We start from the raw sequence: 14468 nt of genomic DNA on the forward strand, positions 1-14468 counted from the left end.
CCTAAAACACGTAAAAAATTGAAGTGTAATTTCTTTAAGACTTAGGAAGTAGTAACGAGTAACGTAACTACGTTACTTGAAATGGTAACACAAGTACGTTACCCGTTACTGTGTCAAAAACGTAACGAGTGGGTTACTACGTTACTGAAAAAAGTAACGCGTTACCAACAACGCCGTTCCTTGTAACCCGTTACCGCCAAGACTGCAGAACGGACAAAGCGTTACTGCTTGTCATGCCTTGTGGTCATGAGGGCAGGGAAAACATCATACCTTGACTTGAAGACGCTCTATGTATTTAATCAATTAATGAATACACACACTTCCGCGGACCCACAGGCTGCTGATCCCGCCGGCAGTGCGGAAACCAACTCGAAGTATTCGTAGACCTCGAGAGACGTGTACGCCTGCACCGTGTCGGCCGTGAACTGGCTTGGCGAAAAAACTAAATAAACGACGACGTGAGCCATCGACGTCGGTGGCAGCAACTTTACGTCGGAAGTCCAGCAGGTCTTGTTTATACGGCGTACGGATCCTCGTAGTCAACGCCGTCCACGCACAGTTTGTTTCGATACCGCTGCCGTTCAGGCTCGGGCAACGAGCTCAAATAGTCGGTCATGGCATACGACATACGTTGTGATGAAATACGACGCACAAATAAAGATACAAACGTCCCTACAACGTCAGCAACGAGCGCACGCCATAGAGCGCAATGGCGAAAACACGGAGAGCCGGGCTGCTTTTGCCCACATAGCTACCGCGCATGCGCGGCCTTCCGGCCGTGTTGGTAAACAGAGCCGCTCCGCGTGTCGGTCTATAGGGAGCGCGGCCTTATAGAAAAGGAGAGGAGGAGCGCGCGAAGCGGTGACCAATATGGTAGCGCAGAGCAGAAAGGGCAGAGATAGTCCGCGAGCGCTTGGGTCATGAGCGGCCGCTCCCCGAACCACGTTTGTTTTTGCGTTTCGTCACCGTCGTTTTCGTGCTCCGGGAGAAACGGCTGCGGCCAACACCTTGCGGCGCAGGGACGGCGAAGGGAAAGGGTTGACGTCGAGTTTCTCTTCTCCTCGATTCCGAAAAAAAAAAAAAAGAAGAAAAAAAAACCGTTTCTGCGTTTGTCCGCTCGCTCTTGTGTGGCGCTGGCAGACAAGCTTCCTTCGCTCCTGATTCCCCGCCCCTCCTCTCCTACTTTCGGCGGCCACTTTTTTTCGCAACGTGTCAGGCTTTCTCCGCATAGACCTTTTTCGCATAACCTCAAACCAGCCAGTAACTGACGTACCCTCGACCTGGTGAATTTTTGGATTGCCCGCTGACACAGGGTGTGCAACCACCGAGGGTATGGGAGAAAAGGCTTAAAAACGGACGTCGTGCTTGAGTAAGTTCCGAGTGCTCCTTGTTACCGTGCTGCGATTTGCGAAAATCTACGGTTGTCTAGCTATCACTGCGTGGTCGTCGGATGGATAAATGATTAAAAAACAAACAACATAAGAACAATAGCAGAAAGTGTGCCATGAGCACAAGAAGCTACAGCGCGAGTGTGATGCAATGTTATCGAGCCTCGCATTTTCCCCAGGAATCCTTATTTATGAAGTCAGTCGATTTCAAGCTTGAATCACGGGAGATTCGTATCAGACTCAGAGTCACGTTTAAGCTCACGACCATTTCGTCTACGACAAGAAGTCCGATTTCAATTCACAATGTAGGTGGTCCAATTAGGTTATCACTGCAAGCCCCATGGTATGTGAAAGGTATGAAAAAGTCTACATGCCAGCTCTCAAGATTGAGCTATCAAATGCCGAGAGCTTACCTGCATAGACTACATTAAACTCCTCATATATACTTTGCTGTGGAAACTCAATCAAAACACTCCACCGTCTTCGTCCTCGTTCTCTCGAGGAGACAAGGTAATGGCCTGTGAGTAGCCTGCGGGATTGAACCGGACAAACTCCAACGAAGTTATTGTAGCCCACCATAGCCAAGTCTAGCCAAGTTCCCCCCATACCCACACCGTTGCCTACTCAGATAGCTGTGCTGCCAGAACTAGCCGGTATTTCTTTTTCTAAGCCGCTAGACGACGTCGTCGGCGCCGCAATTCTCAAGATGGCGGCGCCGTTAAAGAAAAGGTCTATAGAGGAGGCTTTGCACCCGCTAATGTCAGCGGAGAGAGGGAGAGAAAGCGTCCTCCGAGATAGCAATCGCCTATTAAAACATCTGTTCACGGGAGGCACGCACATGCACTAAGTGCTGCCTATACGTACACCTACAGCCAGCGGCCGTTCAGAGTTGTAAAAATCCTACCATCTCGTCGGCTCTGCTCTTGCGTTAATTTTGACTCACCTCCCTTTCCACAGCGTCGGCGATTGGCTATCTTCACAGTCATGGATTTCGGCCAGTCAGTGTCATGGACTCCTCCCCGATGGGGCGTAGCTAAAACAGACACCCCCCGTGAGATGCCGGTGCGAGGAACGAGATTGCAGCGTCGATTCACAGGCTGCAAGCTCAGTTCGCGTCGTCGTCAACATCGAGCCTCTTGCGTATTGTGCTTATGTATTTTTCGAAGAGAGGTGCAGCGATGCTTGCATTCAGTCGTCGCACGTTGTGCCGCGCTTTTCGTCGACTCACACCGGAAAAAACTGAATTTCGTCAAAGGTGAGTTCCGTGACATTTTTCGCAAATTGAGCAACACAAAACTAAAAATTGTGAAGAAAGGAAGTTTCTTCGTCAGACGCCTGTCAACACGATAATCTTATATTCTCATTTCACCAGATGCAAGAGTGTAGATATCCCCTGCCCCCTCCTCCTCCTCCCCCCCCCCCCCCCCCAAAATAAAAAAGAAAAGGTTGTACCGACATACTTCATGTTGGTGCAACGCTCATTCAACTTGTATTGTATTATTCTGAACACAAGGGGCCACTGTATTATAGATACTTTGCACACATGCCAGATGGCAGCCGCCATTGCTGACCTTCTCTTTTGTTATCGATGTACCAAGCCACTGAAGCGGTTGTCGACGGACCCCCACGAGGGCCAATGCTGCTGGGTAGAAGGACATGGTCAAATCTAAAATGTCAATAACCTGTCCTGGTGTCGTAATGATGGAACGAAGTGATTACAATAAGAGGAAACACAAACTGAACGTCCATTACGGCGGTGCCCATGAACAGCCGCTACAAAGCGTGTATAAAAAGAGTAAAGATTTTTATTCTGGTATATCTAGAAAAACAAAAATTGAGGAAGTCTCGTGTATACAGACTTTAGTTTGCTGCTGGCTATTCGGTCTCGAGTAGCTCTTGCATTTTAATTTCGAGAAAATTGCAATCTATGAACGTGCGAGACACCTTAATGTTCGTTGGGTGGTAGCTTTTATTACATTAAAAAAATCGATAATTTGCGGCAAGTATACAGAATTGGTATTACTCACCGTTGCGGGAAAGGGGGGGGGGGGCATAGTACTAAGGGTTTGTTGATTCGGTGTGGTAATTTTAAATGGGGGGGGAGTACAGGTCTTTTTACCCTGTTTGTATTTATATAAAAAAATTCTTGTTTCCTGCTGTGCTGTCCAGACATGTAGACGTTACCCAAGAAAAGTAACTAAATTCCGTTACTCGCTACTCGCTCCAAAAGTAACTAAATACGTTACTCGTTACCAATTTTCGAAAAGAACGCATTACTTTACCCCAAATGTAGCACATTAATTTTATCGTTATATCGACGACACGACTGCTTTTGTTTCGCGGTTTATCGTTTTCTTTTCAGCAGTCGTTGCACTGAAGCAGTGGCTGCCTCTCGAAGTTTTCATCAGTGATGTTCCCCGCTTCCTGGAGAGTACATCTCCGGCGACGCTGCAGGGTCGTTCTACTGACGCGCTCGAAAAAACGGAAGTGTTGTGCTTCAAGAAGAGCTGGTGAATCTGGGATTACCCTCTCTTTTGTTCTCTATGCTTCTAAAATTCGAAGTTGACGAGGGGTTTTGTGCCTCCCCGCGAGAGGGCGACTTCCGGGTTTACACTCGGCCTGTACGCAATTCCAGAAGGTTCAACCAACGGATCTTATTGTGTTCGCTGGGTGAAGTACCTTCCAAGCTGTTGCGTTCGACTGACGTGTTCAGCGATAAAAGTTGCAATACTGTCATACTGTTTAGTTGATTTTCGAATTGCCCATCTGCCTTTGTCACAGTAGAGGTGTACTTAGGTTATATATATATATATATATATATATATATATATATATATATATATATATATATATATATATATATATATATACAACGGGCATGATGGCGGAGGGGCCGAAGGTGTGGGTACAGAAGACGAAAAGAACCCTTGGTGAAAACAGCAACAACGGACGATTTAATCTTCGACGTTTCGGCCGGAGTCCGGCTTTCGTCAGGAAGGCCGGACTCCGGCCGAAACGTCGAAGATTAAATCGTCCGTTGTTGCTGTTTTCACCAAGGGTTCTTTTTGTCTTATATATATATATATATATATATATATATATATATATATATATAAAACTGAGAAGAAAAAAACCCTTAGTGAAAAACAGCAACAACGGACGATTTAATCTTCGACGTTTCGGCCGGAGTCCGGCCTTCGTCAGGAAGGCGAAGGCCGGACTATATATATATATATATATACATATATATATATATATATATATAGACGTTGCGCGGGCGCCTTATCGCAACCTCTAGCCTTGTATCTATCAATACGCGTACGCCAAACGCGCCCCGCCACTGAACTCGGTCGGCTGCTTCCCGTCCGCAGTTGACCCTGACAAGTTTTAACGCGAAAGCATTAACTGTCCTAAGGAGTGAATCGACGTCATCAGCTTTTGAAGCCGCGCCAAACGGCACCTTCCCCTGTCCCAATGGAGGTAAGGCCTGTCGTCTGTAGCAGAAATCTTTATGGATAGGATCCCATTGGGGCTGGCGCGCGTTAAAGGTTCAAGGAACGAGGCTCCCATTGGCCCTCGCGCGGCCTAGTTCCAAAGAACGCTACCAGAGAAGCCCTCTCCATGGCGGCGCAGCGCATGGAGCGACTCGCCCGCTGGTAATAGGTGCGGAAGCGCAGGCGCAGAGCCTGCACGCGCAAACTCCGGAGAGGCTGCACGGCCGAGCTCAGCGCGGCGCGGCCACTTTACGTTAGCTCGGCGATTGGCCGCAACCTCGGCACTAGCGAAACGTGGCCGTCCACGCCAGTACGCCACAGACGAACTAAAGGAGCGGAAGAACTGCATTCATGCTTTCGCATTCACAACTCAAAAGTGCTTAGCTGTCCTCGAAATTTTTGGGCCCACTCTTTACAGAAAGGGAGCAACGCTTTGTAATTTTACAAGTTCGAGGCCACCGCGAACGTCCACAAGATAAAAACGACCGCAACTCCCGGTCTAACGCAATGGACGGAACACTTATGCAGTTACCAGCCCCCACTTGTTATCCCAACAGTCTCCTTCAACAACCTTGTACAATTATTCTTTTCTTTGCTAACAATTTTAGTTTCAGTCCCACCAAGACGCGTAGAACGCTGTTAGAACTTCAGATTAGGCGAGTTTGTTGTTCATGCTGGTCGACGTTTAGCGCACTAAAAAAAAAAAAAACTCAGATTAATAAAACAAAAAAAAAAATAGCAAAACATTTTCGGGCGTATGGCAATTGTTTCCTCGAGTGGAGTGAGGGGGAGGAGGAGGGAGGAGGAGGAGGGGAGGAGGAGAAGAAGGGGAGGAGGAGCGGGAAGAGGGAGGAGGAAGGAGGAGGAGGAGAGGAGGAGGAGGAGTGGAGATGGTCAGCTACCCGTTGTGCAGGCAAGTGATACGAGGGGTGATCAGAAAGTTTTGCAGCTTGGCTATAACCAAAAGTCTGACAGTGATGTCTCTACAACTTTGGTTAGCTCATCTTTCTAGCTAGACATGTCCATAATATCAAGACTTCCGGTTCCGGTTTTGGCCTGGACGAGTCAGTTAAACCTGGCTTCCTCGCCAGATTTCAAGCTTCAGTACCGGAGGCTGGTAAAGTTTTTTTGCAAAGAAGGTAGTTCCGCCAAGAAAATTCACAGTAGAATGGTGAACCTGTAGGCGAAAAATGCCGTTCATATGCTACAGTAACTCCGAACTCGTTGGTTCAACGAGATCAAACGCCGGCATGAGGACGTGCAAGACGACCCAATGCCAGGGCGGCCCAGCACTTCGACCGATTTGGATCATTCAGCACAAGCTGAGAGACTCATCATGAAGAATCACCGAATTTAGGTACCCGAAGTTGCTACAGAATTTAACATTTCGTATGGCAGTGCTTTCGGAATCTATCCATAACGTTTTGGGTATTTCGAAGGTCTCGGCACTATGGGTGCCACGGTACCTTTCTACGCAAGATCGACAGCACCGCTTGCATTCGTCAAGGTAGCTTTTGAGTATGTATGAAAGCGACCGAGAAGATCTTCTCGCCCGCCTCGTGACTGGGGACGAAACGTGACTTTACCAGTGGTGCCTCGAAACAAAACAGCAGTCTATGCAGTGGAGACATTTGGTGTCCCTCCCCCCCTTCCTCCCCCTTCCCCCCTTCCCCTTCTCTCCCCCCTTCCCCCTTCGAAAACAATCAAGACGCAACGCTCGGGGAAGAGAGTGATGGCGACAGTGTTTTGGAACACAAAAGAGATCCCACTGATTGATTATCTGGAAAACAGCAGGAAAATAACCAAGCGAATACTATGCCAAAGTTCTCCCCAAACTGCACGAGGCCATCGTGGAGAAAGGACGATGATTGGTCACAAGTGGCGTACCCCTCTCTTGCATGGCAACGCCCTGTTCACAAGTCTCGCGTTGCCCAGGTTGTCATTCGAGAGTGTGCTTTCGAAGAATTTGACCACCCACCCTACAGTCCTGATCTGGCCTCTAGTGACATTTTTAATTCCTGAATCTGAGAAAAATACTTAAAAGGAAGAAGGTTCGATGACTTGAGTGCACTGCGAACTGCCACAGAGAAGTGGCTTGACAAGCAAGAAGACAGCTTTTTTTTTCTTTTTTTTTCCGGCGAGGTATTAAAAACCTTAAAGGCAACTGGAAGAGGTGCATTAATGTGAGGAGGGATTATGTTAAAAAAAATTTTTTTCCAAAGCCCTGGTAGTTTTTGTTATATGCGAGTTGCAAAACGTTCTGATCACCCCTTTTATCACCATTCATAAATCACATAGAGGCACGTATGAAAACGTGGTGTACTCTTTATTCAAGTGGCCATTTACATGGGTCTCTGCTGTACCCATCGACCTCTGTTGCACGTCAGGCGAAGCTGGTAAATTGTGTACCGCCAGTGTCGACAACGGCTTGCTCGTGGTAGCTCTGTTTCTCTCGCCTACGGCACTCACCAAATATTTCGTTCAAGACAAAAAACGTCACACCAGTCATGTAGGAAAACATCCCATTGGGACCGAGGGACGTGCACTCGCTGTTGTGTTGTGCCATCTCGGGGGGCACGCTCAAGACTAATGCTGAGGAAATAAAAAACGCCGAGCAGTCTTCGACGGAGCCGACAGCAAGTAGGATGGCATCGAGAGTCTCACGTGCTTCGTCAAAGTGTTCACTCTAACGCTGTCTCGTTCTCCCACCTTGCTCCTGCTGTTCTGCTTCCTGGCACCGGCGAAACTTAGACAGACTGAAGCTTCCAGATGGGAGAACTATATTTCCTTTCTCCGGAACAGCGGGGAGAGAGAATATATATATATATATATATATATATATATGTTTTAGCGAAGACTTTCACAAATCCTAACAGTTAGGGCGTTTGAAAAAAAAAATAGAAACAGTTTTCGGGAACAAACTACCAACCACGGCGGACGTCAGTAATTGCCAAAAAACATGCTAATTAGCCATCTAATTAATTTAAGTTTGTTAATTACCTTTTTAATTAGTGAAAATAGACATATGGTTCCATTCGAAAGTCGCTGAGTGTTATCGAAAGCCACTATGTCAGTCATTTTCGAAAAGACTTTGAGAGCGTGAGAAGAGCAAAAAGGGTATTCACTTGGGGCTAGTTGGTTGTCCATTTCACGATTAAAAGCGTTAAAAAACGAGGACCAGTAAAAGAAGACACACACACTGTAGAGCGCACTTGCAACTGAGGTTTAATGTGATTTAAACCAAAGAAGAAACATAAATGCCTTGTCAACAAACATCCATGTCATGTAAAAACATTGTTCAATAATCTACATATAATCTTTCTAGCTTGGGCTAACAAAGGACTGAAGATACGCCACCTCCGAATCGTACAATGCTATCGATGGGGCGCTGATGCACGTGTCGCCGTCGCACTTCCTTATGACAAACGCCTCCGAAATTTCCCTTGTCATTTTGTTACGATTCCTGCTCAGGATAACAGTTTCTTGAAGCTTTGGGCCACAATCGCATCGGTTGCAATGTATTGCGAGATTACCCGAGGGCGAAGATCTTACTGCCAGTGCGTGTTCCCTTGGTCTGTCGTTGATGCACCTTCCGGTTTGTCCTATGTAAACCCTCCCACACGTTAAAGGTATTCTATGCACCACCCCCTCCTTGCACTCCACATATTTAGTTCCATGCTTCTTACATATACCCACCCTCAAATCTTCCCTTTCTATTCCTGCACACAGTTTACCCAATTTCTGAGGCGCTGAGAGTAGTACCGGAACTCCATGTTTTTCGCCCACTTTCTTCAGACTATGGCTAAATTTGTGCACATATGGTATCACGGTCGGTCTCACATTCCGCCTGACCTTTCCACTACCCCTTCCCCCTCCCCGAAGCTTAAGAAGCGTAATAGGGTACCCTCCATCCTCTAGTTTCTTTACTTGTATACCAAGCCGTCCACCATCTTGTGTGAGCACGACTTAGTCAGAGAGGCTCCTAAGCACGTAGTGGCAATACCTCTCTTAATAATTTTAGAGTGGTTTGAGTCGTACGGTAACACCGCACGTAGTAGCAATACCGAGAGATATTGCCACTACGTGCTTAGAAGCCTCGCTGACTAAGTCGTGCCCACACAAAATGGTGGACGGCTTTGATATACAAGTAAAGAAACTAGAAGATGGAGGGTACGCTATTACGCTTATTAAACATGTGGCAGAAGGATTGCTACAAAAGCTTCGAGGAGGGAGAAGGGGTAGTGGAAAGGTCAGGCGGAATGTGAGACCGACCGTGATACCATATATGCACAAATTTAGCCATAGTCTGAAGAAAGTGGGCGAAAAAATGAAAGCCGTTTACAATTCCCCGTAACGCCGGTAGGAGCGCAGCTCTTGAGGAGGAAGATGGAAGCGTACTGACGGATAGGTGACTCCTTGAGGTCACGTTACCTCAAGGGGGTCACGTGACTTCAGGGGGTCACGTGACCTCAGGGTGTCACGTGACTTCAGGGGGTCACGTGACCTCAGGGGTTCACGTGACTTCTGGGGGTCACGTGACACCCCAAGGTCACGTGACCTCGCGGTTACGCCGACGGCGACGGCGACGCCGACGCCGCTCAAGCCGGAAACGGGCCCCTAAGAGCTGCGCTCTAAAATATGGAGTACCGGTACTACCCTCAACGCCTCAGAAATTGGATAAACTGTGTGCAAGAATAGAAAGGGGAGATTTGAGGGTGGGTATATGTAAGAAGAAGCATGGAACTAAATATGTGGAGTGCAAGGAGGGGGTGGTGTATAGAATACCTTTAACGTGTGGGAGTGTTTACATAGGACAAACCGGAAGGTGCATCAACGACAGACCAAGGGAACACGCACTGGCAGTAAGATCTTCGCCCTCGGGTAATCTCGCGATACATTGCAACCGATGCGATTGTGGCCCAAAGCTTCAAGAAACTGTTATCCTGAGCAGGAATCGTAATAAAATGACAAGGGAAATTTCGGAGGCGTTTGTCATAAGGAAGTGCGACGGCGACACGTGCATCAGCGCCCCATCGATAGCATTGTACGATTCGGAGGTGGCGTATCTTCAGTCCTTTGTTAGCCCAAGCTAGAAAGATTATATGTAGATTATTGAACAATGTTTTTACATGACATGGATGGTTGTTGACAAGGCATTTATGTTTCTTCTTTGGTTTAAATCACACTAAACCTCAGTTGCAAGTGCGCTCTACTGTGTGTGTGCCTTCTTTTACTGGTCCTCGTTTTTTAGCGCTTTTAATACTGAAAAGAAGTGAGAAGAGTAGTAGCGCACTAAAGTTACCACTCGTGGAGCAGGTACAAGGCTGAAGTTAGATAAGAGCAGTGTTTTACACTTTCCTAAAAAAAAGGAACGAAAGCTCGTTCCTCGTTCCTTCTGATATTTGGAACGCGTTCCCGTTACAAGTTTCATATATAAAAAAGGAATTCGTTCCCGTTACACTTAAAAAAATGGAACGTATCGTTACATATGCGTTACATCTTTATTTTTCTGATTACCATATTTAATTAGATCAAGAAAAGTTGTTTTTTAATCTTTCCTATTAAATTGGAACATACGAATTCGAATGCGTGATGGAAGAGTGCCAGGAAGAGAAAACAAGCGGAAGCAGAGATTTATTTCTTGATATATTCACCATTCAAAATAACAGCTTTTAACCATATTCATGTTTGTGATGGGCGATTCAGACGAGCCAAATGTACATTTACCCCACATTGAAGAAGCGTTTTACAACCCTCACACGCTTCAATCTTACAAAGTCCCTTGTTCGAACTTAACAACAGTTGCTTCTCGATGTTGCTGTCCGCAAGACGAGCAAGTGAAGAGGGTAGGGCTTTTGGGAGGTCAGTTTTGAAAACTACAAGTCCTTCTTTGTGAAGCTTGAAGTCGTTCAGTTTTAAGGTGGGGAACAAGGAGAGAAGGAATAACGGTAAATGTTCGTGTATATTTAAGCGACCTATGTTCGGAATAGAAGGGTGCGTTCGATGTCTGGTAACATGTTCTGTGGGTCTGTTTGTGCAAGTTCAGTGGCGGCTGTAGTCGCCCTTTGATTTCTGCGTGTATGAGGATTCGTGGAAGCAAAAACAGTAGCTGAGTTTGAAACGTCCCTCTTTCTGCGCCTTTTCCTTTGACTAAAGGTTTTGCTTTTTGCAGCGCAGCCTTGGGCACTGAAAAAAGAATCAATGTTCAATCTCTCTTGTACCCAACTGTTACCAAGCGAGAACCACACAAAATAAACCCTTAGATCAGTACAAAAACATTAACGAGATTCTGCTCTTCGTGAAGACATTGTTTTTATACGTTTAAAATTTCCTCCTTAGAAATAAAATAAAAATTACTCCAGTGGGCAAAAAAAGGGAACACCGTTCTTTTTTCCAATCCAGGAAAATATAACGAGTTCCCGTTCCAGTTCCACCGATGCAAAATAAAACGGCGGCGTGCCTTCGTTCCTCCTAAAAAACGCGTTCCAGGAACGCCGTTCTGTGCAACACCGAATAAGAGGCTGAAAAATTGCGCGGGCGCCTTACCGCAACCGCTAGCCTTGTACCTGCTCCACGAGTGGTAACTTTAGTGCGCTACTACTCTTCTCACGCGCTCAAAGTCTTTCCAAAAATGACTGATTTAGTGGTTTTCGATAATGCTCAGCAACTTTCTGACTGAAGCCTTATGTCTATTTCCACTAATTAAAAAAATAATTAACAAATTTTAATTAATTAGCTTTCGAATTAGTGTGTTTTTGGCAATTCCTGACATCCGCCGTGGCTGGTAGATTGTTCCCGGAGGCAGTTTCTTTTTTTTCCCCCTCAAAAACACACGTATATATAAACAAATGTGTTTTTACGGCAATCTGCAACCAGGAACGCAATTTATCATAACCGTACAGGCTTTTATAATTATTGTGATCGTTTCCTGCGTCGCGTAGATTCAAGAAAAACACACTTGATAAAATATAAACTAAAACAGAGGATAGAAGAAAAAGAATGTACATGAAGGCGCAGACTAACAACTGTGTAATTTCGTTCTCATCTTTCTCCCTCCGCACCGCATTTTGGCACACAAATTGGTCGTTAGTTGTTTATACAGCAGAAGTTTAGTCTGCCAGAACATGGCCACATTGTTACCTGTAGATAAGCAATTTAGCCAGTGCAGTACGACTGCTAGCCTGCGGTCTTTAGCGTCCACCACGCAGTAGTGATACACGGCCGCACGCCGGTACGATGCTCATCCAGATCGACACGGGCAGGAGTAACGTTACTGGAGCAAGCTCAGTTTCACAGCTCCGCCTGTGACGTGGGCTCAGTGGCGGTCACGAGATCTAGCAGCGCTGCAGTCGAGTCTTACTTCCGGGTTGTCTAGCCCACCAAGTTTGAATAGCAGTACTTGAGCTTGGGCGAGTTGGTGATTCCTACTAACATTTCACAGCGCGAGGAAACAGACGCACACAAAAATAAATTTCAAACACTCAAAGAAAGAGCACTCACAATGCGCTGACTCTGATCTCTGTGGTGTATTACACTTCATCTTCATCATACTTTTTTGCTATTATACACATGGAAGTAAAAAATAATGAAAGAAAATAAAAAGAACAGGAAGCTCTCAACGCGGCGGCGGTTGTAGCAAACGACGCGCGAGACAGGGAAGCAAGATCCGACTGCAGCGCCGCTAGTTCTCGTGACCGCCACCTGAGCCACTCGCCTCTGCAGGCGAGAATAGGGAACTGCGAAACTGAGCTTGCTCCAGTAACGTTGAACAGGGGTGGGGATCGAACCCAGGATCCTGGGTTCTGCAGCGCGAGCTTTCGCTTTACGTGCACCCTATTTCGAAATATATATTGTGGCTGTGTGTCGGGTGGGGAGGAAGGGGGGATAAGTTGAGAAAGAAATTATACACAGTTGTTAGTGTGCGCCATTTATGTGTGTTGTTTTTCGTCTATTCTCTGCTTTAGTTTAAATCTTTATGAAGTGCGTTTTCCATAATATATATATATATATATATATATATATATATATATATATATATATATGTGTGTGTGTGTATATATATATATTATATCTATATATCTATATCTATATATATATATATATAGATAAACGAATAAGTGCAGATGAATGAACCGTACTTAATCCAATGAATCAAAGAATCAAAGTTTCCAGGAACCCGCCGAAAGCCAAAAAACGGCGGAGCCAGGATTTGAACTCTGGGCCTCCCAATGTCCGGTCGGGTGTGCTAACCTCTACACCACTCCACCTTGGCTTTCTGGCGTTTCCTACCTGTCTTATTAATGCACAAGAAACGAAATGTATCCAATCAGAGGTGTTCTGGAAACACACGCCGCCGCGTGGAACGCGGTACGACGCTTAGTGTCACGTGGTACGTGCTCGTTTGTGCTCCAGGAATCCTCCCACTGTTTGTCTCGCCCCGTGTACATGTAGTATTCTTTGTTTATGAGCTTTTAGAGACACGGTATCATCATCATCTGCGAGAATCAAGAGCCACGTTATTGAATATACAACACGGGCACATCACGTCATCGTACGTGGTCTCCGAGGAGGATATAAACGAATAAGTGCAGATGAATGAACCGTACTTAATCCAATGAATCAAAGAATCAAAGTTTTCAGGAACCCGCCGAAAGCCAAAAAACGGCGGAGCCAGGATTTGAACTCTGGGCCTCCCAATGTCCGGTCAGGTGTGCTAACCTCTACACCACTCCACCTTGGCTTTCTGGCGTTTCCTACCTGTCTTATTAATGCACAAGAAACGAAATGTATCCAATCAGAGGTGTTCTGGAAACACACGCCGCCGCGTGGAACGCGGTACGACGCTTAGTGTCACGTGGTACGTGCTCGTTTGTGCTCCAGGAATCCCCCCACTGTTTGTCTCGCCCCGTGTACATGTAGTATTCTTTGTTTATGAGCTTTTAGAGACACGGTATCATCATCATCTGCGAGAATCAAGAGCCACGTTATTGAATATACAACACGGGCACATCACGTCATCGTACGTCGTCTCCGAGGAGGATATAAACGAATAAGTGCAGATGAATGAACCGTACTTAATCCAATGAATCAAAGAATCAAAGTTTTCAGGAACCCGCCGAAAGCCAAAAAACGGCGGAGCCAGGATTTGAACTCTGGGCCTCCCAATGTCCGGTCAGGTGTGCTAACCTCTACACCACTCCACCTTGGCTTTCTGGCGTTTCCTACCTGTCTTATTAATCCACAAGAAACAAAATGTATCCAATCGGAGGTGTTCTGGAAATACACGCCGCCGCGTGGAACGCGGTACGACGCTTAGTGTCACGTGGTACGTGCTCGTTTGTGCTCCAGAAATCCTCCTACTGTTTGTCTCGCCCCGTGTACATGTAGTATTGTGAGGCCCAGAGTTCAAATCCTGGCTCCGCCGTTTTTTGGCTTTCGGCGGGTTCCTGAAAACTTTGATTCTTTGATTCATTGGATTAAGTACGGTTCATTCATCTGCACTTATTCGTTTATATCCTCCCCGGAGACCACGTACGATGAGGTGAAGTGCTCGTGTTGTGTGTATATATATATATATATATAACGG

This window comes from Ixodes scapularis, unplaced genomic scaffold, assembly GCF_016920785.2.
Source record: "Ixodes scapularis isolate PalLabHiFi unplaced genomic scaffold, ASM1692078v2 PGA_scaffold2__306_contigs__length_199485367, whole genome shotgun sequence".
NCBI classification, from domain to species: Eukaryota; Metazoa; Arthropoda; class Arachnida; order Ixodida; family Ixodidae; genus Ixodes; species Ixodes scapularis.